A 12,833-nucleotide genomic window follows, 5' to 3' on the forward strand; every position below is an offset into this window, starting at 1 on the left:
CCACAAACAGCCTTAGGTGAGCATCTCGGAACCTCAGTGTCCTCTTCTGTGGAGGGTCCATAGCTTATGGCTGCTCTGGGGCTGCATTAGCCAGTACTTGAGCATGTGCCTGTGACCCCCTAAGCATTCTCTATATAAAGGGCAGTGATCATCACTTGCTTAAACTGTGCCCCTCTGAGAGGCTCCTGCATGTGTTATCTCATTTGATTCCACAAAGTTCCTCCAGAAGCGGCATGACAGTGATTTTTCCCATCTGAGGCCTAAAGGCAGCTGGGTGAGGACGGGCACCTCTGCCCTGCACCTGACTTAGTTTCCCTCTGAACAGCCAGGTGCCCAGGTGTGGGCCGCGGACTTGGGTAGGTTTGTTTGTTTCAGGGCTCCAGCTCTCAGGTTTTCCTTTGAGTGTCTCTGCGGCCCCAAGAGATCGATCTGCAGAAGCTGTCCTCTCATGCTAAGCCCTCCTTTCGGGGCGTTTTGGCTGTGAATGACCTGTAAGAGTGAAACCCAGTACGAGTTTTCAATCAACTTTCTGTGCACCTTCCTCTCTTCTCTGTCATTCTTCCATTACTTGGAATTTGTGAGCTAAAGCTTTCTTAACAAGCCTTTTCTCACGAAATCAATAAAGCTTACACTAGAAATGGCCTCAGCAGAAGGACGTGCCTCAAATAGAGACTCACTCCACCCTGGGCTGTGTGCTCATCTTCTCTTAAAAATTCAGAACAAGAGGGGCCATTCCTCACCTGGGTTTTACTCGAATTGCAGATTATCAGGAGAACCCCCAAAGTGAGCACAGCTGTGACATGGGGCGCCCAGGAGGGAGGGGCGAGCGCTCAAGAGCACTTTCCACAGCCTCGGAGGCATCAGAGCCACCGGGCCAAGCCTCGCCCTCGCTGCCCAGCAGTGGTGGGGGTGGGGGTGGGGGACACAGTGGCCTCAGCTTAGGTCCATTCCCTCCCAGGTCGCTGACCCGGGAGGAGGCGCCAGGCTGTCCTCCTGCCTGGATCCTGAGGGAACCTTTAGCATATTGTTTCCTAGCTCTGTCAAGCACCTATCTCTTCCCCTGTTGACCTAAAATATGCTGCTTGTTAAACCTGCAGCGTAGCTGAGGGTGTTTTCTAAATGCTAAACACCCTCTGCAGGCCGGGACAAGCTGGAAGTTTCCAGAGTGGAAACCTGGGCTGAGTTTCCTTGCACTGGGGGGGTGGGTGGGTAGCCCTTCGTTCCAAGCAGGCGTTTTGGACTTGCCGGGTGGGCGAGGGGCGGCCCGGCCCGCGCGAGGTCCACCCATGCCAGGCGTGGAGCGGCCCGTGGGCGCCACTGGCAGACGGAGACGTCACCGGGGGCTCATCCAGAAGGGAGGTCAAGGAGAACCGCAGCAAATAAAACCGACCTCAAGGCAGACGGAGTGAGAAATGGGGTTTAATGAATCCTGGTGAAAAACTAGGGTACACCAGCACACTGACTCACGGCGCCCACAATTTCCACTAGCGCTGCCCTTCCACCCGACAACCTTCCCTGCACCCGCACCAGCCTCCGGTGCCCCATCCCTGCGCCTTGCACACGTCACCCCTGCACCCGGCCCGCGCCCCGCCCACATTCCCCATCCCCGGCCCGCGCCCCGCACACGTCCCCCAGCTCTGGGCTCCGGTGGTTCGGGCGCTCGTCCTGAAGGCCGTGGCCGCTGGCGAACTCCGCCTTCCCGCCCAGCGCCCCGCAGAACTCGGAGCCTCTCCCACGGCAGGCAGGGGTCCGGGAACCCTGGGCCGAGTCTCCCTCCGCGGCCCCAGGGCTGGGGGCGCGCAGACGACGGCGCGGGGAAAAGCGGGGCGAACGCGCGTGGCGCCCCTTCGGCGCCGCGGAAAGGCGAGGGCAGCTCGGGGCGCTCCACACGCAGCCTCCGCCTCGCGCGCCTGTCCCGGCTGCAAAGGAGGCGCCTAGCAGGGGAGGGCTGCACCCTGGCGCGCCGAGCCTTCTCCTGGCCGGGGGCATCTGTCTGTCCAGCCACCGCCTGCGCGTCGTCACTGCCAGGCGGGCAGAGTGGGCTGAGGGTGTGACTCTAGTGGGTTCCCTGAAAACCGTCGCGGCCATCTGGAGGAGACCCCGGCACAGCTGTATTTCAGACAGGAGACCTGCACGGCAAAGAATAAAGACAAGGGCAGAGGGAGTGGGTGCCGACACAGCTGCTCCGCGGTCACGTCCACGCGGGGTTTCGGGGCCCCCTGGCCGTCTCCCTGGGAGTGACCTCACTGTGGGGCGGAATTTTCCGTGGCGCCACCGTCATGCACGGGCTCGAAGCTGCAAGTCGACCAGTTACTCCTGCCGTGCTGTACTTCCTTAGACATCGCAAAATAAACTCACACGGGGTGCAGTCCACGGGTGAGGCCGCATCCCACAGACGGCTTTTCTGGAAGGTTCTTAGGAGAGGAAGGTTCCCCTGGCCCGTTCATTTCTGCTCTCCGAGCCCTGCCTTCCCGCCTCGTCTGCCTCCTGGTCTCACTCTGCTTGGAGGCATGAAGCTGTCGCTACTTCTCTCAGTTTATCAAAATCTACAAGGACATGCTCCTCCTTTCACTGAAACAGGGTCAGATGGCTGCTTCGTCTGACTTACACGTGATAGATGCCGTCAGGTTCAGGTCCCTGCCAGGTGCCCTGTTTCTCCTTCGGGAGAAATCAACTCAGCGTGTGCAATTTGTTAAGCCCCTGCCATCGCAGTTGAGCTAGGGTGACCAAACTCAATGTTTTGATTCAGTGAATAAAAGTCAATTTGGGGACTGAGGGATCTTGACATGCAAATGCAGCCGTGGATTTTTCGGTGGCCCAAGTCCATCTGACTGTCCATCCTGACCACCTGCCCGACCCTGCAGTGACTCTGGGATCACCAAGCTCTGCTCCTCTTGTCTCCTGCTGCAGCCCCTCAAGCCCTCTGCATCCTGCGCCCTCTGTGTCGCCCCCCATCCCGCAGTGTGACTTACTGCTAATCACCCTGTGGACGCTATCCCTGGGAGAAGCAGCTTTAAAATGTCCTAGACATAAACCCACCTGCAGCTTCGGTAGGATGGGTAAGAAGTAAGAGAACGTTTGACTCATCGACTCACACTGGGTTTAAACAGTCCCGAAGTCCCCCTAGACTGTCCCAGTGGTGCCGCGGTGGTGTGGGGTGCCAGGTGTCCTGCCGGGGCCTAACGTTTTGTCTAACGCTAAAGATTCAGAAAATGTGTTTTGTTTTGTTTTTTATTTATCTCTAAAATACTGTCTAAAACTTATCTTGGCTCTAGGGAAAATATTAGAAACAAAAACACAACAGAAAGAGGGTAATATAAGAAGAGGCACTTTTTTATCAAAAACCTGACTCATGCTTGTTGTGCAATTCAGTAAACCCTGTGCGAGGGAGGGCATGGGGGTGGCAAACGCTCAGGCCCCTGGTCCTTTCCCACCGGAGAAACCCTGGGAGAAAGTGAGAGGAAATGCTTGACACGTGTCGTCAAGGTGGGGTGACGGATGTTTCCAGAGGCAGCTCCAGCAGCACAGCTTCCGGTTTCTTAAGTTCCTTGCCCACCAGACTTCTAGAAAAGGAGGCCAGTTTTTCAGGCCGCCGGCCGCACCTCCCTGTTAAATATGCCTCTTACAGAATGACAAGAAGACAAGCGTATTGCGAGATCACTCAGATAGTCCCGGCCATTTTTCCAGGTTTCAGAGGATTTGGTGGGTAGGTGTTACCTGGTGTTGTTGGCGACCGTTTTGATTTAAAATAAGTGACTGGACTTTTCCCCCAGAAAGGCTCTGCTGGGGCAGCGGCCAGGGACACAGCTGTCCTCAGGCCCGGCCCACCCGCGAAGGAGCCGTGAGGGGTGAGCATGGCAGACAGGGCAGCGCCGCTGAAGCCGGGACGAAAACGTCTGGTCACGCTGGGCAAAATAACTGGGAGTGGCAGAGGGACGCGCAGCTGCCCGTCTAGGGGGCGGTCGGGCCTGCAGTGGGTCAGCGGCAGAGGCGATGCCAGCCTCTCCTGGCCCTGGGCGCGGGTGCACCGCCTGCCCAGAGGGCAGAGCTCAGGCCTGTCCCCACCCCGGGGGCCTTGGGAAGGGCTGGGGATGGGCTCCCCTTCCCCGTGGGAGGCCTTGCCACGTCCCCTTCCCCTCCTGGCCGAAAGGAGCCCCACGGGGAGCGGCCCAGCCTGCCCTCCATGCCCATAGCCGACTCAGAACTGGACACAGACCCCAGCGGGCATAGCTAGCCCTGGGTGGCGCTGCAGGAAACCTGGGGGGAGGCTCAGGGTGAGTGGTCAAAGCCCACTGCCTTGGCATGGCCTGCGGTGCCCTGGGGGTGCGGAGCAGACGAGGTGGGGGGTGGGGAGGTAGGAGTTGGGGGGGTGGGGAGGTGGGGAGGTGGGGAGGTGGGGCTGAGGAGGTGGGGGCTGGGGAGGTGGGGAGGTGGGGCCAGGCCTGACAGAGGAGCGGACACTGGGGGGTGGGCTTCCCTAGACACTCCTCTTGCCCAGCACATGTGGGTCTGGAAAGCCGGGTACACACAGAAGCAATTGGTCCCCTCCCCGCTGCCAGCTGGAAAGGAAGGAAGTGAAGCCTGAGCTGTCTCGGGGGGCTGATTTAGGTTTCCTCAGTGGCCCCTGGGCAGGGTGTGCATCCGAGGCAGGGGGCGCAGAGCCACCGTGGAGATGGCGAGGCGGTGGCAGCTCCAGGCTGGTGGCGGAGGGACAGGTACAGTGCCGGCTTCCAGCAGTGCCTGAGAAGGGCCGGACCCACGTCCCCACACGCCCCGGGAAACGAGTGTGCGAGCGAGGGGAGGCCATAAATGCAGGCTGCGCCCGCCTCTGCAACCTGCAGACGTTCTCAGGGAAACCAGCTGCGGGCAGCAGCCTTCGCCAGCTCATCTCAGCCCCAGATCAAAGAGAATTCCGCCAAATTCCGATGACTCCAAAGGAGCACTCCAGGAGCTCTGCAGCCAGGGGCACGGCTAGGGGTCACAGCGCCCACAGGGACAGGGGTGGTCCCAGGGCACTGCCCCCGGGAGCAGTCAGGTCACAGGAGCAGCTTCAGGGGACAGAAAGCGCACTCACTGGTAGATGAGGAGCCTCCTGTCACACGCAGACGAACTGGTGGTCAGGACAGAAGTCCCCAAGCAAGAGAGACATTATAGCTGAGCAATTTTAGTAAAATAGTCTGCATAAGACGAAAGGAATCTAGATTGTCATGTGTACCTCCTAATCTTTGTATACAGATTAGCTTCTTGATAAACCAACTTAATTGTGTATGTACTTGATTTTTATTGAAGCATAGCCTTTAAAATGTTAACCTATTAAATTACTCATGATTTTCAGATATTTCTGTCAAAAGCACATGTTTAACTTGTGATAATTTGTCAGAGTTTTCTGTAATTTTACTTTTTTTCTGTATTTGTCAACTAAGGACTGAACTCATTTGATGAAAATACTTCTTTAGAGAGGAGATTCAAGGACAGGTTGTAATTGAATAAGAATCAACCAAGTAATGACTACTTTATTTGTTCTTCATTCTTTGTTTCCATTCTTGCTCTTTCTAAAGGAAGACAACTCTAATGAGAAATCCTCTTATAAAGAATCAAAGCACAGCAGACAAGTCACACTATTACATTGAGATTTCTGTTTAGGATGACTCAAAAACTGTTACAACTAAAACAACAGCCTATGTTTGGTGATCTGTAGTCAGACATTTAATATGGAAAACAATCAAAATATTTTTAAGTGAAGAAATAAATATCAAAGGTAAGACTTTCCTCCCATCACAGCAATTGATTTAGAAAGTGCCAATGACCAGCTACCCTCTGTGGAGTGGCGCCCGAGGCCAGGTGTGGGCCGTGACCTTCACTTTTACAGGCGACACTAACGAGGGACTCAGAGTCACCTGTGGTCCCTTGACCAACGAGGGGTACGAGACCCAGTGCACATCCTCAGTGTCACCCCAAAATCTGTCACCAGAGAAGATTTTCTCTTTTCTGTTCCAGGGCATCAGGTTAGCAGTGTTGCTAAACATTTGGGCTGAAGATCACTCTTCCTCTACATTTTAAAAATGATAGAGAAACCGGAGTTATGTCACCAAAGTTCCCTCAATTTATGAGGGCAACATTTTGGCAATTCTTTAATTGGGGAAATAGAAGCATACTAGAGCAAATTATTTATTAAATAATTTTAATTAATGATAAATGTTCTTTGATGATAGTCAAACACAAAAGAGAATTTAAAAAGAATAAGAAAGGCAATAATCCGTGTAGAGACACAGCGGAAAGTTTAGCAGGTAGACAGAAGCCCGGCTCTTCTGGAAGGCCTGGAAGCTCCATCGGGTGGCCGAGCGCTGTCCTGCCAGGAAGGATCAGCAGCTCTCCCAGGCCACCAGGGGCAGCTCCATCTCCTGCTGCCCGCACCGTCCTTTCTCAGGCAGGTGCCGCCCGTCTGTCCATCCTCTGGGCGCAGGCCTGCTGGGGGACACTCAGAGGTCCTGAGCTCCAGCTAGCCCAGCGGACGGAGAGGCCGTGAGGAAGAGCCCAGCACACCAGCCCGCGGCTGAAGGGAGAGTGTCCCTGGGCAGGAGGTCTCCACGCTGCCCTGGGCCCTGCCCGGCCCCCACCCGCCCCCCGTCGCGGCTTCAGCTCACCCCCCCGGGTGGCTGAGCGCCGTCCCTGCACATGGTAGGGGAGACATGGAGTTCATTTTGAATTATCAAATAAAAGACACATTTTAAGAATTTAGAAAACTAAGCCTGCCTATTTATCAAACAGGAACAATTTGCAAATTGGGGGATTCTCAAAGCCAAGACAGAAGCACTCCACTTTCTCCCAAAGGGAAGGTCGTATGGCACATACAGGAACAATATGATTGTTAAGCAACAAAAAGAAGATAGAAAAAAAGAAAGAAAACAAGGCCGTGTAAGGGGATGAAACCCTAATGAACAAAACTATGTGCCTCCAAAAAGCCCTGGTTTGGGAGAAATCAAGGTTTAAAGGATGTCAGCGCGTTTAGCCTGGTGGGGGGTGTAGGTGGGGGTGGGGTGGGGAGGAGGGAGAGCTGGACGCGTGTCTCGCAGGTGCCTGAGGTCCGTGGCGATGGGCACGTGCACAGCCTCTGCTGCGGACGGATCCCGAGTGGCCGCCCCCAGCCCTCCCAGGCTCACGTAACAAGCCCCGGCACAGCCTTGGGGCGCCATGAGCCTCTCGAGGATCCTGGTTCTTCTCAGGCGGCTCCACCAGCGCCAAGGATTTCACTCCCGGGCTCGGACCTCACTCAGGGGTCCGCGGGGAATGGGGCGAGGCGGTCCGCAGCCCCAGGCGGAATCTAATTCTGAGGAGTCGCGGCCCTGGGGCACAGTGGCCAGCCCCCCTCGATGGGGCAGAGAACCCCATTCCACGGAGGATGGTCTCGAGAGCCTCAGAGCAGCTGAGCGCATCCCTGAAACACAATGATTAAGATATGGATGCCCTAAACTTGAGGCTCCTTTGCGCTCTCCCAACCCACTTTCATCTGCGCCCCAAATAAGGCAAATGGGGGCAACGAAGGGAAAGGCCTGAACTGAAACATGCTGTTCACGCGGTTCTTACAGCTGTTACTGTAACAGCTCCTTGTTACATTGTAACTTTCTCATCACGGTCCCAACAGGTCTCGCTGCACGTTGATGCCAGAGAAGGAAATCGCCTTTATCTAGCTGTTCGTATTTCAGCCCTGAGGTGGCACCATTCCTTGTCTCCGTAAGCACGCGGCCCTCCTGCCTTCTCTTCTTGGGAAGCTAGTGGTGCATCCCACAAAACCTCCACTTCTCTGCCACTACAAGCAAGGAAACAAGTTCTCCTTGAGAGTGAGGGAAGGAAGGCTGAGATCTCTGACAGAAGAATGGGATATTATCATATTCAGAACACTTTAAATCTGCTTGTTGAGAAATAACTGAAGTCAGCAAAGCGTCCCATCAAGGCTGCACTGGGCTTGGACAGCCCCCAAGATGCGAAAGCGCTGCTGGGAGAAAGGGCCAGGACTGAGCGCCTTGAGTGAGCCACGGGGCATCCTGGCGGGGCACAGCCAAGGTCAGCAGCAAAGGTCAGCAGCTGCAAGGGGCAGGCAGGAAGCAAGGAGCAGCCCTGTCTCGCCGCACCCCTCTACCTTCCCCCTGTGTCTTCCCTACGCTCCCGGGACCCCTCAACCAGAGACCCCTCTCCCGGGACCTTGCAACCAGATACCCGTCTCCTAGGGACCCCTCTCCTGAGGCCCCTCTCTTGAGGCCCCTCCCCTAGGGACCCTTCTCCCTGGAGCCCTCTCCCAGGACCCCTCTCCAGAGGCCACCCTAGCAAAACTGGGGCACAGGGGCCTCCTGGCCCACACTTGGGCAGGGGTTTCTGGGTCCACGAGGAACCCTGCTGGGGCAGAGCTGTCTCCCACCAGGCTGCCAGGCAGCTGGGCAAGGAAGGCCCTGAGGGAGCCCCGAGGGAAGCTGCAGGGGGTGGCCCATGTGGGGTGTCTCCTTACCCAGGGGGCTGCACAGGGGAGCCAGAGGCGCCCTGTTAGTGGGTGGGTGGGCTCCCCTCCCCTCCCTTCCCCTCCCCCACAAGCTGGTTCCAGCCCTGCATGGCAGGTCCCCAGGCTGCACTTCCATTGGGCCTCAGGTCTCTGCAGGTCCCACCCTATGGTCAGCTGCTTCGTCCTTTGGAGAGTCCCTGTCCTTCCTTAGACAGTTTCCTTCTGGCAATGCCCGGGAAGGGCCCCTGTCACTTTATTTAACAATCTACCCCACTTTAGGCCATCTACCAGTGAACTCATGGGAAATGTGACAAACCCTCTCTGGTCAGCACTGCTGCTTTCCTTTCTTGCTGGTGGTCACAGCAGGTGCCACCAGTGGCCTTGTCCCTCCTTCCCTCTTACAACCCTTCCAGCAGGGTCACTTACCCACCTGAGGGCTTACGAGCACCGTCTCTGACCCGGGATGTCTTTTCTATTTTACTGTTGGTCCACTAGAGATGTCCCATTTGTCTCATTTTCTTTCTGATTAGTTCTCTTAAGAGCGACCATCTGCCTTAACAGTGACGAGAAACCTGGGCTGAATCTTGAAATATCATCTGTAAAACAAGAAATTTTAAAAATATACAGACTTATAATTACAATTAAATGCATACATTGGAAGTGTCCTAGTTGTTCCATTAAACCAAGAACCGAGGTCAGAAACAGGTCTGGCCATGGAATTGTTTGAGCTGGTGGATATCAAGAAACACTTTGGAGAGGTGGGGCAAGATGGCGGCTAGTGAGGTGTGGAATTTACTTCATCCTCCAGACCAACTAATAAATGCCCAGGAACAGGACAGAACAGCTACAGGGGAAACATCTGAACCGGGTGGACCGGCTGAGACCCCACACAGAATGGTGAATCCTCCAAGCCACAGAGGCCAGCACCCCCCTGACACACACACGGGCACGGCAGCCTGGCTCCTGAGGGGAAAGGTAACAGACTTAACTAGCATCAGAGGCTTAGCTCAACCAAGCTCCACTTATGGAATTAATTTAAAAATTTGGACTACTGAAAACAGGTCCCCAGCTCAGATAAACCTGGAATAAGTACTAAAAGAAGCTAGAAGTTTTGCCCTAGCAGAGAGGGAGCAAGGCTGACAAAATAAAAGAGGCTTTTTGAGTCAGGTAATACAAAATATTGGAAAGGGGCTGGACTGCAAGAAAAGGGGGCACACAGAACCTGGAGATACACAGAGCCATGTACCAACTTAAGCTCTTGATTGACTAACCCAAGGAGAAGGGGTCCATCTCTGAAAAGGCTTTTTGTTTGTTTGTTTTCTACCCCTCAACAGCTCATTACACAGAACTGGAAGCCCTTTCAGGCTCTAGCACTGCTCCAGGCAAGGGCAGGATTAAACTTGTCTGAGCAACAAAGTAACTAGTCATCTGAAAGGGGTTAATTCCCTTAATAGTGTATCTTCCTCAAGAAAAGGAGGTTGGAGCCCAGCCCAAGTAGAATCCCCCCTGCAAGGAATTCAGGCCCCAGGGACTGGAAAACTGAAGCAATCAAAGCCAACCTATCACCTCACCTCCGTCTCAGCCATGCCCCTGGCAGGGAGAGTCGGCTGAAGTTAGAGGTACCACATGACTTCACACCAGTGGGAAACCATGCGCAGACAAGCACCACATGCTGGGCAGGATGGGGGCCTGTCTGGTCTGGAAAAGTTTGACTGGTGTCTATAACGTCTGAGGAAACCCTCCTCAAAAAAAAAGGGCTCCATATAGGCAGGACAAGAAACAGAAAAACAAGAACTGAGAAATTCTAATCAGTTAAATAGAACCTAAGCTAGAGGTCTAAAATAAGATAGAGAACAGAGCTATCTAGCAAGAAAATCCTAGGTTAAAGAGTGAAAAGAACCTCCATAATGAAATAATTAAGGAAATCAAATGCATAGATGGCAGCAAGAAAACAAGTCATACTAGGACAATCAAACATATGGCCCAGTCAAAGGAACAAACCAACAATTCAAATGAGATACAGGAGTTGAAACAATTCGGGATGTTTGAACAGACATGGAAAATCTCATCAAAAATCAAATCAACAAGTTGAGGGAGATATAAAGAAGACTGGATGAACAAAAAGAAGAACTTGAAAGTTTGAATTAACAAATCACAGAACTTATGGGAATGAAAGGCACAACAGAAGAGATGAAAAAACAATGGAAACCTACACAACAGATTTGAAGAGGCAGAAGATAGGATTAAGGAACTAAAGGACTGGGTATCTGGAGTCTGACACACAAAAGAAAATATAGGGAAAAGAATGGGAAAATATGAGCAGGATCTCAGGGAACTGAATGACAAACTGATGCGCATGACTGTGCATATTATGTGTGTCCCAGAAGGAGAAAAGAAAAGGAGGAGAAAGACTAATGGAAATAATCACTGAATTTCCCAACTCTTATGAAAGACATAAAATTACAGATCCAAGAAGTACAGCATACCACAAACAGAATAGATCCAAATAGACATACTCCAAGACACTTAATAATCAGATTGTCTGATGTCAAAGAGAAAGAGAGAATTTCCAAAGTAGAAAGAGAAAAGCAACCCATCACATACAAGGGAAGCCCAATGAGACTATGTGTAGATTTCTCAGCAGAAACCATGGAGGTGAAAAGACAGTGGGATGAAACATTTAAGATTCTAAAGGAGAAAAACTGTCAACCAAGAATTCTATATCCAGAAAAACTGTTCTTCAAAAATGAGAGGGAGATTAAAATATTTTCAGACACATTATCACTAAGAGTTTTGACTAAGAGACTGGCTCTGCAAGAAATACAAAAGGGAGGTCTACAGGCAGATAGAAAAAGGTAAGGGAGAGAGGTCTGAAGAAGAGTATAGAAATGAAGTTTATCAGTAAAGGTAAAAAGAAAATATATCTGACATTTAAATTCAAAAGAAAACATGGTAGAAGAAAGTACTGCCTTTACAGTAACAACATTAAATGTTAATTGATTAAACTCCCCAATGAAAAGACGTCGACTGGAAGAATGGATTAAAAACAGGATCCATCTATATGCAGTTTGCAGGAGACTCTTTTTAGACCCAAGGACAAAAACAGGTTGAAAGTAAAAGGTTGGGAAAAGATATTTCATGCAAACAACAATCAGAAAAGAGCAGGAGTAGTTAAACTAATATTCAACAAATTAGACTTCAGATGTAAAACAGAAGAGTCAAAGAAGGACACTATATATAAATAAAAGAAACAATTCAACAAGAAGACATAACAATCAAAAATAGTTATACACCAAGCCAGAGTGCTCCAAAGTACGTGAGGCAAATACTGACAACACTAAAGAGAGAAATAGACACCTTTACCATAATAGTTGGAGACTTCAATTCCCTGCTCTCGTCAATGGTTGGAGTACCTAGACAGAGGATCAATAAAGAAACAGAGAATTTTAATAGTACATTAAACAAACTAGACTTAACAGACATTTATAGAACATTACACCCCACAACAGCAAGATACATCTTTTTCTCAAGTGCTCATGGATCATTCTCAAGGATAGGCCATATGCTGGGTCACAAAGTAAGTCTCAATAAATTTAAAAAGATTGAGATCATACAAAACATTTTCTCAGATCATAATGCAATAAGTTGGAAATTAATACCTGGCAGAGGGCCAGAAATTCACAAATATATGGAGGCTCAACAACACACTCTTAAACAACAGTGGGTCAAGCAAGAATTACAAGAGAAATCTGTAAATATCTCAAGGCAAATGGAAATGAAAACACAACATATCAAAAGTTTTGGGATGCAGGAAAGGCAGTGCTAAGAGAGAAATTTATTGCCTTATATGCCTATATTTAAAAAGAAGAATGAGCAAAAATCGATGCATTAACTATTCATTTTGAAGAACTATAGAAAGAAGAGAAAACTATCTCCAAAGCAAACAAAAGGAAAGAAATATCAAAGAATAGAGCAGAAATAAATAGAGAAAATCAACAAAATCAGAAGTTGGTTCTTTGAGAAAATCAATAAAATCAATGGACCCTTAGCTAGGTTGACCGAGAGAGAAAGAGACAGACAGAGAGACAGACAGAGAGAGAGAGGATGCAAATAAATAAAACCAGAAATGGAAGAGGGAACATAACCACTGACCTCACAGAAATAAAGGAGGTAATGAGAGGATACTATGAGCAATTATATGCTAATAAATTAGACAACGTAGGTGAAATGGACAATTCCTAGAAAGGCATGAACAATCAACATTGACTTGAGAAGAAATAGACAACCTCAGCAAAACAATCACAAGTAAAGAGATTGAATCAGTCATCAAGAAGCTCCCCAA

General features: G+C 51.0%; 1 long non-coding RNA gene across 1 annotated transcript; it reads right to left on the reverse strand.

The window, feature by feature from the left end:
* Nucleotides 1–7,555: 7,555 nt before the first annotated feature.
* LOC143688398 (uncharacterized) lies at nucleotides 7,556–11,161 on the reverse strand. The gene is made up of 3 exons (XR_013177981.1): nucleotides 11,096–11,161; nucleotides 8,922–9,087; nucleotides 7,556–7,807 (listed from the first exon to the last, which is right to left on the reverse strand). It is a non-coding gene; the product is annotated as an uncharacterized LOC143688398 (long non-coding RNA).
* Nucleotides 11,162–12,833: the final 1,672 nt, after the last annotated feature.

Source organism: Tamandua tetradactyla, chromosome 1 (assembly GCF_023851605.1).
Source record: "Tamandua tetradactyla isolate mTamTet1 chromosome 1, mTamTet1.pri, whole genome shotgun sequence".
Classification (NCBI taxonomy): domain Eukaryota; kingdom Metazoa; phylum Chordata; class Mammalia; order Pilosa; family Myrmecophagidae; genus Tamandua; species Tamandua tetradactyla.